A 12310-nucleotide genomic window follows, 5' to 3' on the forward strand; every position below is an offset into this window, starting at 1 on the left:
CAAATCAAGTTAGGTTTAGGTTTTTTCTTATAAAACGAGTTTTGTTTCTTGTAAAACAATTAAACACAAAAAAGGAATTTTTCCATAAATAAAACTTTTAAATAAATTATTTATCAAGTTAAAAACTTGCAAAAAATAATTTCAAGTAGACCCGGACTTGGTGCTTGGTACACGCGCATGGGCATGGGTCGAAACATGTATTTTTCGCCCCACCCGCTCCACCCACATTGTTTTACAACATATCCATGAGAACATGGTAATATAGTGGAGCACCTCTTTAGTTTTCCACAATGTGGGACTAAAGGTTCCATTTCATTCACTCAAAAATGAGTGAGTATCCTTAGACCCTTAGGTCATGAGATCAAACCACACCAAGACCAAAAAATCATTTATTAAATAACTCATTTTCTCTAACAATCCCCCACATGAATGAAATATCGGTAAAAAACGAAAAATCAGAGTACGAAAAATACCATTTAGGCAAAGGTGTCCATGAGGTCTTGAACCTTGCTTAGAGAGAATTTACCGGAACTACTAGCTAGACAGTGAACTATGTCTTGAACTGCTAGCGTTTGGTGTAATTCTAATAACATCCATGCATGATATCCTCCAAGTGTTGCTAAGTTTGTGCCGTTTTTTCCATTTTGGCCCTGGACATGTCCTATTTCTCAAAATGCTTTAGAGAATCGGCTCCATTCTCATTGGAAGCGACCCACTTCCTCATTCAGATAGGTGAGTTCCATCAAGAGTGTTTACTGCTACACCCCACTTCAATCTTAAATTGAAACTATAGAACTCATTAAGACTTAATTAAAAGTCATCCTCCACATGCAGTCACACTATCACATCAACACCATAGGGAAGGGACAGAGAATGAAATTCTCTGATAGTGTTTACCTTTACCCACCATAAATTAGTTGTCTCATTCGAAACCTTGTTATTGGAATCTCCAGTCAGCAAGGTTGAGTATCCTTCATGGAAAGTTTAATTATTTGAGCCTAAGCCCCATCCCCTTCGATGCTTTACTAACTATCTCCTTGGGAAAACCTTTCGTCAAAGGGTCCGCAATATTCTCCTTGGACCTTGTCCAATCTATGGAAATAACGCCTGTGTAGATTAGTAATTTCAAAGAATCATGTCTTCTACGCATATGTATAGACTTTCCATTGGAGAAGCTATTCTTAGCTCTACCTATTGCAGATTTGCTGTCACAATGTATAGATATAGCTAGCACAGGCCTATGCCAGAGAGGAATATCTTCTAAAAAGTCTCTTAGCCATTCGGCCTCCTCTCCTGCTTTATCTAACGCAATAAACTCCGACTCCATAGTCGAGCGAGATATACATGTCTGTTTGGAACTCTTCCAAGATACAGACGCACCTGCTAGAGTGAATACATATCCACTCGTAGACTTAGACTCCTCTGAGTCTTCTATCCAGTTCGCATCGCAAAATCCCTCAAGGAAGGCCGGATACCCTTCGTAATTCAAACAAAAGGTCATTGTGTACTTCAAGTACTTTAGCACTCTATTAAGTGCATCCCAATGTTTCTGCCCTGGATTACAAGTATACCTGCTTAACCTACTCACAGCATAAGCAATGTCTGGTCTCGTACAATTCATCAAATACATCATACTTCCTATGACTCTTGAGTATTCAAGTTGGTTAACACCTACACCCTTATTCTTCATGAGTTTGCAAGAAGAATCATATGGAGTGCAGACAGGTTTACAGTCAAACTGATTATATTTCTTAAGTATGGATTCAACATAATGAGACTGACTCAGACTCACACACATGTAAGCAGAAGAATCATTCAATTTCACTTCAGGACATGTTACATTAAGTTTGTAAAGACCCCCGGTATTATAACCCTTACCCACATAACCATTGCCCTTAGTTACTATAAGTTTTCCAGACTCAATTGAAACTTTAAAACCCTTATCATCTAAAACAGAACAAGAAACAAGATTTTTGCAGATGTCTGGAACATGAAGAACTCCATTCAATGTGAGAGTCTTGCTAGATGTGAGCTTCAGACTGACCTTTCCTTTTCCTGCAACCTCTGATGCAGATGAGTTACCCATAATGTGTTAAGATTGTTGGAGTCTTGCAACAATAGAAGAAACGTCAGATGTATCAAAAAATAAATATAAAGAACCGTATCAAACAACTCTACCACGAACAAATTGATGAGGGAAGAATCACAGGTTCAACAAGTTGTCCTTAACACATCAGTTCGCGGGTATACTCTAAAGTAATGCTAAACCCCAACGTGCGAAGATGTGTCCAGGATAAGACTGCCCGATATAACTTGTATTAGCACAATACAAGTTACCCACTCTTAAACTCAGCAACGGGGATGGAAGTAAAACGCCGCACGAAAATTAAAGCAAGAAGATGAAGAAAAGACCTAGAGATGGTCGCTGCTTGTGTGTTTTGAAAAGATATTTTCGAGTTGTATTTGTAGGAAAATTAACTTGCAAATCAAGTTAGGTTTAGGTTTTTTCTTATAAAACGAGTTTTGTTTCTTGTAAAACAATTAAACACAAAAAAGGAATTTTTCCATAAATAAAACTCTTAAATAAATTATTTATCAAGTTAAGAACTTGCAAAAAATAATTTCAAGTAGACACGGACTTGGTGCTTGGTACACGCGCATGGGCATGGGTCGAAACATGGGTCGGGATGGAAGTAAAACGCCGCACGAAAATAAAAGAAAGAAGATGAAGAAAAGACCTAGAGATGGTCGCTGCTTGTGTGTTTTGAAAAGAGATTTTCGAGTTGTATTTATAGGAAAATCAACTTGCAAATCAAGTTAGGTTTAGGTTTTTTATTATAAAACGAGTTTTGTTTCTTGTAAAACAATTAAACACAAAAAAGGAATTTTTCCATAAATAAAACTTTTAAATAAATTATTTATCAAGTTAAAAACTTGCAAAAAATAATTTCAAGTAGACACGGACTTGGTGCTTGGTACACGCGCATGGGCATGGGTCGAAACATGGGTCGGGATGGAAGTAAAACGCCGCACGAAAAGAAAAGCAAGAAGATGAAGAAAAGACCCAGAGATGGTCGCTGCTTGTGTGTTTTGAAAAGAGATTTTCGAGTTGTATTTATAGGAAAATTAACTTGAAAATCAAGTTAGGTTTAGGTTTTTTCTTATAAAACGATTTTTGTTTCTTGTAAAACAATTAAACACACAGAAAAGGAATTTTTCCATAAATAAAACTCTTAAATAAATTATTTATCAAGTTAAAAACTTGCAAAAAATAATTTCAAGTAGACACGGACTTGGTGCTTGGTACACGTGCATGGACATGGGTCGAAACATGGGTCGGGATGGAAGTAAAACGCCGCACGAAAATAAAAGCAAGAAGATGAAGAAAAGACCTAGAGATGGTCGCTGCTTGTGTGTTTTGAAAAGAGATTTTCGAGTTGTATTTATAGGAAAATTAACTTGCAAATCAAGTTAGGTTTAGGTTTTTTCTTATAAAACGATTTTTGTTTCTTGTAAAACAATTAAACACAGAAAATGAATTTTTCCATAAATAAAACTCTTAAATAAATTATTTATCAAGTTAAAAACTTGCAAAAAATAATTTCAAGTAGACACGGACTTGGTGCTTGGTACACGCGCATGGGCATGGGTCGAAACATGGGTCGGGATGGAAGTAAAACGCCGCACGAAAATAAAAGCAAGAAGATGAAGAAAAGACCTAGAGATGGTCGTTGCTTGTGTGTTTTGAAAAGAGATTTTCGAGTTGTATTTGTAGGAAAATTAACTTGCAAATCAAGTTAGGTTTAGGTTTTTTCTTATAAAACGAGTTTTGTTTCTTGTAAAACAATTAAACACAAAAAAGGAATTTTTCCATAAATAAAAATCTTAAATAAATTATTTATCAAGTTAAAAACTTGCAAAAAATAATTTCAAGTAGACACGGACTTGGTGCTTGGTACACGCGCATGGGCATGGGTCGAAACATGTATTTTTCGCGGGGAGAATCACAGGTTCAACAAGTTGTCCTTAACACATTAGTTCGCGGGTATACTCTAAAGTAATGCTAAACCCCAACGTGCGAAGATGTGTCAAGGATAAGACTTCCCGATATAACTTGTATTAGCACAATACAAGTTACCCACTCTTAAACTCAGCAACGGGGATGGAAGTAAACCGCCGCACGAAAATAAAAGCAAGAAGATGAAGAAAAGTAGACCTAGAGATGGTCGCTGCTTGTGTGTTTTGAAAAGAGATTATAGGAAAATTTACTTGCAAATCAAGTTAGGTTTAGGTTTTTTCTTATAAAACGAGTTTTGTTTCTTGTAAAACAATTAAACACAAAAAAGGAATTTTTTCCATAAATAAAAGTCTTAAATAAATTATTTGTCAAGTTAAAAACTTGCATAAAATAATTTCAAGTAGACACGGACTTGGTGCTTGGTACACGCGCATGGGCAAGGGTCGAAACATGTATTTTTTGCGGGCAGAATCTAAGGTTCAACAAGTAGTCCTTAACACATTAGTTCGCGGGTATACTCTAAAGTAATGCTAAACCCCAACGTGCGAAGATGTGTCCAGGATAAGACTGCCCGATATAACTTGTATTAACACAATACAAGTTACCCACTCTTAAACTCAGCAACGGGGATGGAAGTAAAACGCCGCACGAAAATAAAAGCAAGAAGATGAAGAAAAGTAGACCTAGAGATGGTCGCTGCTTGTGTGTTTTGAAAAGAGATTTTCGAGTTGTATTTATAGGAAAATTAACTTGCAAATCAAGTTAGGTTTAGGTTTTTTCTTATAAAACGAGTTTTGTTTCTTGTAAAACAATTAAACACAAAAAATGAATTTTTTCCATAAATAAAACTCTTAAATAAATTATTTATCAAGTTAAAAATTTGCAAAAAATAATTTCAAGTAGACACGGACTTGGTGCTTGGTACACGCGCATGGGCATGGGTCGAAACATGTATTTTTCGAGTTGTATTTATAGGAAAATTAGCTTGCAAATCAAGTTAGGTTTAAGTTTTTTCTTATAAAACGAGTTTTGTTTCTTGTAAAACAATTAAACAATAAAAAAAGAATTTTTTCCGTAAATAAAACTCTTAAATAAATTATTTATCAAGTTAAAAACTTGCAAAAAATAATTTCAAGTAGACACGGACTTGGTGCTTGGTACACGCGCATGGGCATGGGTCGAAACATGTATTTTTCGAGTTGTGTGTTTTGAAAAGAGATTTTCGAGTTGTATTTATAGGAAAATTAACTTGCAAATCAAGTTAGGTTTAGGTTTTTTCTTATAAAACGAGTTTTGTTTCTTGTAAAACAATTAAACACAAAAAAGGAATTTTTCCATAAATAAAACTCTTAAATAAATTATTTATCAAGTCAAAAACTTGCAAAAAATAATTTCAAGTAGACACGGACTTGGTGCTTGGTACACGCGCATGGGCATGGGTCGAAACATGTATTTTGAAAAGAGATTTTCGAGTTGTATTTATAGGAAAATTAACTTGAAAATCAAGTTGGGTTTAGGTTTCTTCTTACAAAACGAGTTTTGTTTCTTGTAAAACAATGAAACACAAAAAAGGAATTTTTCCATAAATAAAACTCTTAAATAAATTATTTATCAAGTTAAAAACTTGCAAAAAATAATTTCAAGTAGACACGGACTTGGTGCTTGGTACACGCGCATGGGCATGGGTCGAAACATGTATTTTGAAAAGAGATTTTAGAGTTGTATTTATAGGAAAATTAACTTGCAAATCAAGTTAGGTTTAGGTTTTTTCTTATAAAACGAGTTTTGTTTCTTGTAAAACAATTAAACACAAAAAAGGAATTTTTCCATAAATAAAACTCTTAAATAAATTATTTATCAAGTTAAAAACTTGCAAAAATAATTTCAAGTAGACACGGACTTGGTGCTTGGTACACGCGCATGGGCATGGGTCGAAACATGGGCCGGGATGGAAGTAAAACACCACACGGAAATAAAAGCAAGAAGATGAAGAAAAGACCTAGAGATGGTCGCTGCTTGTGTGTTTTGAAAAGAGATTTTCGAGTTGTATTTATAGGAAAATTAACTTGCAAATCAAGTTAGGTTTAGGTTTTTTCTTATAAAACGAGTTTTGTTTCTTGTAAAACAATTAAACACAAAAAAGGAATTTTTTCCATAAATAAAACTCTGAATAAATTATTTATTAAGCTAAAAACTTGCAAAAAATAATTTCAAGTAGACACGGACTTGGTGCTTGGTACACGCGCATGGGCATGGGTCGAAACATGTGTCCAGGATAAGACTGCTCGATATAACTTGTATTAGCACAATAGAAGTTACCCACTCTTAAACTCAGCAACGGGGATGGAAGTAAGAAAATAAAAGCAAGAAGATGAAGAAAAGTAGACCTAGAGATGGTCGCTGCTTGTGTGTTTTGAAAAGAGATTTTCGAGTTGTATTTATAGGAAAATTAACTTGCAAATCAAGTTAGGTTTAGGTTTTTTCTTATAAAACGAGTTTTGTTTCTTGTAAAACAATTAAACACAAAAAAGGAATTTTTCCATAAATAAAACTCTTAAATAAATTATTTATCAAGTTAAAAACTTGCAAAAAATAATTTCAAGTAGACACGGACTTGGTGCTTGGTACACGCGCATGGGCATGGGTCGGAACATGGGTCGGGATGGAAGTAAAACGCCGCACGAAAATAAAAGCAAGAAGATGAAGAAAAGACCTAGAGATGGTCGCTGCTTGTGTGTTTTGAAAAGAGATTTTCGAGTTGTATTTATAGGAAAATTAACTTGCAAATCAAGTTAGGTTTAGGTTTTTTCTTATAAAACGAGTTTTGTTTCTTGTAAAACAATTAAACACAAAAGAGGAATTTTTCCATAAATAAAACTCTTAAATAAATTATTTATCAAGTTAAAAACTTGCAAAAAATAATTTCAAGTAGACACGGACTTGGTGCTTGGTACACGCGCATGGGCATGGGTCGAAACATGGGTCGGGATTGAAGTAAAACGCCGCACGAAAATAAAATCAAGAAGATGAAGAAAAGACCTAGAGATGATCGTTGCTTGTGTGTTTTGAAAAGAGATTTTCGAGTTTTATTTATAGGAAAATTAACTTGCAAATCAAGATAGGTTTAGGTTTTTTCTTATAAAACGAGTTTTGTTTCTTGTAAAACAATTAAACACAAAAAAGGAATTTTTCCATAAATAAAACTCTTAAATAAATTATTTATCAAGTTAAAAACTTGCAAAAAATAATTTCAAGTAGACACAGACTTGGTGCTTGGTACACGCGCATGGGCATGGGTCGAAACATGTATTTTTAAAAAGAGATTTTCGAGTTGTATTTATAGGAAAATTAACTTGCAAATCAAGTTAGATTTAGGTTTTTTCTTATAAAACGAGTTTTGTTTCTTGTAAAACAATTAAACACAAAAAAGGAATTTTTCCATAAATAAAACTCTTAAATAAATTATTTATCAAGTTAAGAACTTTCAAAAAATAATTTCAAGTAGACACAGACTTGGTGCTTGGTACACGCGCTTGGGCATGGGTCGAAACATGGGTCGGGATGGAAGTAAAACGCCGCACGAAAATAAAAGCAAGAAGATGAAGAAAAGACCTAGAGATGGTCGCTGCTTGTGTGTTTTGAAAAGAGATTTTCGAGTTGTATTTATAGGAAAATTAACTTGCAAATCAAGTTAGGTTTAGGTTTTTTCTTATAAAACGAGTTTTGTTTCTTGTAAAACAATTAAACACAAAAAAGGAATTTTTCCATAAATAAAACTCTTAAATAAATTATTTATCAAGTTAAAAACTTGCAAAAAATAATTTCAAGTAGACACGGACTTGGTGCTTGGTACACGCGCATGGGCATGGGTCGAAACATGTATTTTTCGCCCCACCCGCTCCACCCACATTGTGTTACAACATATCCATGAGAACATGGTAATATAGTGGAGCACCTCTTTAGTTTTCCGCAATGTGGGACTAAAGGTTCCATTTCATTCACTCAAAAATGAGTGAGTATCCTTAGCCCCTTAGGTCATGAGATCAAACCACACCAAGACCAAAAAATCATTTATTAAATAACTCATTTATCCAACAACCCCCCACATGAATGAAATCTCGGTAAAAAACGAAAAATCAGAGTACGGAAAAAACCATTTAGGCAAAGGTGTCCATGAGGTCTTGAACCTTGCTTAGAGAGAAGTTACCGGAACTACTATCTAGACAGTGAACTATGTCTTGAACTGCTAGCGTTTGGTGTAATTCTAATAACATACATGCATGATATCCTCCAAGTGTTGCTAAGTTTGTGCCGTTTTGTCCATTTTGGCCATGGACATATCCTGTTTCTCAAAATGCTTTAGAGAATCGGCTCCATTCTCATTGGAAGCGACCCACTTCCTCATTCAGATAGGTGAGTTCCATCAAGAGTGTTTACTGCTACACCCCACTTCAATCTTAAATTGAAACTATAGAACTCATTAAGACTTAATTAAAAGTCATCCTCCACATGCAGTCACACTATCACGTCAATACCATAGGGAAGGGACAGAGAATGAAATTCTCTGATAGTGTTTACCTTTACCCACCATAAATTAGTTGTTTCATTCGAAACCTTGTTATTGGAATCTCCAGTCAGCAAGGTTGAGTACCCTTCATGGCAAGTTTAATTATTTGAGCCTAAGCCCCATCCCCTTCGATGCTTTACTAACTATCTCCTTGGGCAAACCTTTCGTCAAAGGGTCCGCGATATTCTCCTTGGACTTGTCCAATCTATGGAAATAACTCCTGTGGAGATTAGTAATTTTAAAGAATCATGTCTTCTACGCATATGTATAGACTTTCCATTGTAGAAGCTATTCTTAGCTCTACCTATTGCATATTTGTTGTCACAATGTATAGATATAGCTAGCACATGCCTATGCCATAGAGGAATATCTTCTAAAAAGTTTCTTAGCCATTCGGCCTCCTCTCCTGCTTTATCTAACGCAATAAACTCCGACTCCGTAGTTGATCGAGCTGTACATGTCTGTTTGGAACTCTTCCAAGATACAGATGCACCTGCTAGAGTGAATACATATCCACTCGTAGACTTAGACTCCTCTGAATCTGCTATCCATTTCGCATCGCAAAATCCCTCAAGGACGGCCGGATACCCTTCGTAATTAAAACAAAAGGTCATTGTGTACTTCAAGTACTTTAGCACTCTATTAAGTGCATCCCAATGTTTATGCCCTGGATTACAAGTATACCTGCGTAACCTACTCAGAGAATAAGCAATGTCTGGTCTCGTATAATTCATCAAATAAATCAGACTTCCTATGACTCTCGAGTATTCAAGTTGGTTAACACCTACACCCTTATTGCATTCATCAATTCATCATGTGGAACAAGTAGATAATCCAGTTCATGATGGCTTAGATAAACAACATCTTGGATTTCCATCTCTTGAAATCCTTCCCATTAAACTTCTGTGGTGTTTCAACGTCGTTCTTTCCCATTGTTACAAGGAATAATAATGTGTTAAGATTGTTGGTGTCTTGCAACAATAGAAGAAACGTCAGATGTATCAAACAATAAATATAAAGAACCGTATCAAACAACTCTACCACGAACAAATTGATGAGGGCAGAATCACAGGTTCAACAAGCTGTCCTTAACACATTAGTTCGCGGGTATACTCTAAAGTAATGCTAAACCCCAACGTGCGAAGATGTGTCCAGGATAAGACTGCCCGATATAACTTGTATTAGCACAATACAAGTTACCCACTCTTAAACTCAGCAACGGGGATGGAAGTAAAACGCCGCACGAAAATAAAAGCAAGAAGATGAAGAAAAGACCTAGAGATGGTCGCTGCTTGTGTGTTTTGAAAAGAGATTTTCGAGTTGTATTTATAGGAAAATTAACTTGCAAATCAAGTTAGGTTTAGGTTTTTTCTTATAAAACGAGTTTTGTTTCTTGTAAAACAATTAAACACAAAAAAGGAATTTTTCTATAAATATAACTCTTAAATAAATTATTTATCAAGTTAAAAACTTGCAAAAAATAATTTCAAGTAGACACGGACTTGGTGCTTGGTACACGCGCATGGGCATGGGTCGAAACATGTATTTTTGAAAAGAGATTTTCGAGTTGTATTTATAGGAAAATTAACTTGCAAATCAAGTTAGGTTTAGGTTTTTCTTATAAAATGAGTTTTGTTTCTTGTAAAACAATTAAACACAAAAAAGGAATTTTTCCATAAATAAAACTCTTAAATAAATTATTTATCAAGTTAAAAACTTGCAAAAAATAATTTCAAGTAGACACGGACTTGGTGCTTGGTACACGCGCATGGGCATGGGTCGAAACATGTATTTTGAAAAGAGATTTTCGAGTTGTATTTATAGGAAAATTAACTTGAAAATCAAGTTAGGTTTAGGTTTTTTCTTATAAAACGAGTTTTGTTTCTTGTAAAACAATTAAACACAAAAAAGGAATTTTTCCATAAATAAAACTCTTAAATAAATTATTTATCAAGTTAAAAACTTGCAAAAAATAATTTCAAGCAGACACGGACTTGGTGCTTGGTACACGCGCATGGGCATGGGTCGAAACATGTGTCCAGGATAAGACTGCCCGATATAACTTGTATTAGCACAATACAAGTTACCCACTCTTAAACTCAGCAACGGGGATGGAAGTAAGAAAATAAAAGCAAAAAGATGAAGAAAAGTAAACCTAGAGATGGTCGCTGCTTGTGTGTTTTGAAAAGAGATTTTCGAGTTGTATTTATAGGAAAATTAACTTGCAAATCAAGTTAGGTTTAGGTTTTTTCTTATAAAACGAGTTTTGTTTCTTGTAAAACAATTAAACACAAAAAAGGAATTTTTTCCATAAATAAAACTCTGAATAAATTATTTATTAAGTTAAAAACTTGCAAAAAATAATTTCAAGTAGACACGGACTTGGTGCTTGGTACACGCGCATGGGCATGGGTCGAAACATGTGTCCAGGATAAGACTGCCCGATATAAGTTGTATTAGCACAATACAAGTTACCCACTCTTAAACTCAGCAACGGGGATGGAAGTAAGAAAATAAAAGCAAGAAGATGAAGAAAAGTAGACCTAGAGATGGTCGCTGCTTGTGTGTTTTGAAAAGAGATTTTCGAGTTGTATTTATAGGAAAATTAACTTGCAAATCAAGTTAGGTTTAGGTTTTTTCTTATAAAACGAGTTTTGTTTCTTGTAAAACAATTAAACACAAAAAAGGAATTTTTCCATAAATAAAACTCTTAAATAAATTATTTATCAAGTTAAAAACTTGCAAAAAATAATTTCAAGTAGACACGGACTTGGTGCTTGGTACACGCGCATGGCACGGGTCGAAACATGTGTCCAGGATAAGACTGCCCGATATAACTTGTATCAGCACAATACAAGTTACCCACTCTTAAAATCAGCAACGGGGATGGAAGTAAAACGCCGCACGAAAATAAAAGCAAGAAGATGAAGAAAAATAGACCTAGAGATGGTCGCTGCTTGTGTGTTTTGAAAAGAGATTTTCGAGTTGTATTTATAGGAAAATTAACTTGCAAATCAAGTTAGGTTTAGGTTTTTTCTTATAAAACGAGTTTTGTTTCTTGTAAAACAATTAAACACAAAAAAGGAATTTTTTCCATAAATAAAACTCTTAAATAAATTATTTATCAAGTTAACAACTTGCAAAAAATAATTTCAAGTAGACACGGACTTGGTGCTTAGTACACACGCATGGGCATGGGTCGAAACATGTGTCCAGGATAAGACTGCCCGATATAACTTGTATTAGCACAATACAAGTTACCAACTCTTAAACTCAGCAACGGGGATGGAAGTAAAACGCCGCACGAAAATAAAAGCAAGAAAATGAGGAAAAGTAGACCTAGAGATGGTCGCTGCTTGTGTGTTTTGAAAAGAGATTTTCGAGTTGTATTTATAGGAAAATTAACTTGCAAATCAAGTTAGGTTTAGGTTTTTTCTTATAAAACGAGTTTTGTTTCTTGTAAAACAATTAAACACAAAAAAGGAATTTTTTCCATAAATAAAACTCTGAATAAATTATTTATTAAGCTAAAAACTTGCAAAAAATAATTTCAAGTAGACACGGACTTGGTGCTTGGTACACGCGCATGGGCATGGGTCGAAACATGTGTCCAGGATAAGACTGCTCGATATAACTTGTATTAGCACAATAGAAGTTACCCACTCTTAAACTCAGCAACGGGGATGGAAGTAAGAAAATAAAAGCAAGAAGATGAAGAAAAGTAG

Source organism: Papaver somniferum, chromosome 7 (genome assembly GCF_003573695.1).
Source record: "Papaver somniferum cultivar HN1 chromosome 7, ASM357369v1, whole genome shotgun sequence".
Taxonomy (NCBI): Eukaryota; Viridiplantae; Streptophyta; class Magnoliopsida; order Ranunculales; family Papaveraceae; genus Papaver; species Papaver somniferum.